This window comes from Pteropus vampyrus, unplaced genomic scaffold, assembly GCF_000151845.1.
Source record: "Pteropus vampyrus isolate Shadow unplaced genomic scaffold, Pvam_2.0 Scaffold234, whole genome shotgun sequence".
Classification (NCBI taxonomy): Eukaryota; Metazoa; Chordata; class Mammalia; order Chiroptera; family Pteropodidae; genus Pteropus; species Pteropus vampyrus.
In genome coordinates, this window is record NW_011889015.1 from 2,713,444 (window position 1) to 2,715,485 (window position 2,042).

Below are 2,042 nucleotides of genomic sequence, written 5' to 3' on the forward strand. Positions count from 1 at the left end.
CCCTCAAAGAAGATGATGTCCTCATCTAAAAATAACGACTTTTCTTCCTTTGCTAATAATTCTCCTGCCACACCCTTCTTCATATAAAAACCTTTCATTTTCTAACAAACCCAGGGAGGACTCTTCTAGTTGCCAGATAGGATGCTGACTGATTCACGAATCACTTATAAAGCCAATTAGATCTTCGAATTTATTAGGTTGAATTTTGTTTTGTATAATTCCTTACTCAGCTTCTTCTCCCCTGCCCTGCTTCGTTCAAGCACTTTCTTATTGTTTTCTCCTGGAAGCATTTTCTTAATAAATCACTTGTACCAGAATCCTCATCTCTGATTCTGCTCCAGGAACATAAGAAATTATTGCAATCCTAAACCTAGCTGAACATGAGAAATTATTGCAATCCTAAACCTCATTTTCCATAACTTTAAGAGGGATCAAAAATATACCTGCTTATACAATTAATGTAGGGGTCAAGTGAGAAAAACCGTATTGTATGTTATAGTTTCTGACACGACGGAAATGCTCACTAAAGGCAACTTCTCTGAGCCCAAAATTGAATGCAACATTTAAGATGCAGAAAGTTTAGGATACTGGGGAAGCCATATTTCCACTATGGAAGCCTAAGAATGCTGGCTTTCCTTGAGAGGGGGTGACCCTGATGGCTGCCATGGAATTAGAGCTCACTGCAAAGGTGCTGTAGGACCTGTATATGGTCTTCAGGAACTGCTCCACTGCCTGTGCTGCCTTCCCCTCTCAGCACTGGTTGGCCACAGGCCACAAAGCCCAGCAGCATTATTTTGCTGTTCTCTCTGAGGCAGTCAGAAGAGAAAAATATTTCCAACACAAAACAGAAAAATTCAAAATCTAGAATACTTGTCCTAAATATTAGTTTCAAAGAACTTTCTAAAAGATTAAACATGGTCTAAATCTATATGCCAAAAAAGTAGAGAAAACTGAAGCTTTCTGGTCTTCATTTGGTTCATCAGCCTGCCTATTTGAGAGTTATAATATTGTACAACCAATTATGAGATGAGATTGATATTCAAGGGTTGCGTTCCCCCAGCTGCAGAGCTCATGAGGATTATGTACAAAGCTGAAGGCAACTGGGCAACAGTTTTAATTAATTGGCAATTTTGAGCCTCTCATGCTAAAAGCTACCTTAATGATAAAAAAAGAAATGATATGGGAAGGCAATGCTATTTGAAACATGCAGACTGAAACAACTGCGAGATTCCCAACTCTGAGCTTTTAAGCAGCAACTCAGCAAATACATGCTAAATATTTTCTAGTTATAAAATTCTTAAATAAATAAAAATCAGCTTAGAACTTTGAGTTGATTAAGACAGTTTTGGCTTCTGAAAAAAAAAATTGAACTAGACCCTAACACCATTTGCTCTTGAGGGATGACTATAACTATTCTATTTATTTGCATCATGTACCTGCTATGATCCCTAAAATGAACACAGTGCTTTATAACAAATCTTTTAATACATTATCTCATTTAACTCTCAAAACAAAGGTAGAAAAAAGAAAAATTATCATTACCATCAACCCTACATCAGTGAAAGAGAAAATAAAGTCCTAAATGTTTTAAATCCATCGAGAATCATAAAGTAGTGATGCAAATCTACTGACTCAGATCTTTTCACTCCAGATTGCACGGTCAACTCACCTTACATCAACCTATCTAATAATTTTGTTGATTTTTCTAACCCAGAACAAAAGATTCTACTTTATCACAATCAAAATATCAAGGGAAAAAAATTGTTTAATTTCAGTTCAGTTCAATTCCTACTCAGTGGTAAAAAATAACCATCTTCCTTTTAAGTCTGATCCAACAGGAACCCCAACATCTACCTTACTACTCTCATTAGATAAATAAGCATTGGAGTCACGACAGTATTATACTCATATTGTTGAAAAGCAAAGCTTAATTTTTGTTTGGTAATATGTTTCCTAAATAAATGAATGTGTTTGCTTGGGAACGCATAAGTTACAAGAGAATTATCATGCATGAACGTTGTCCAGGAAGCACTTAAAATCTT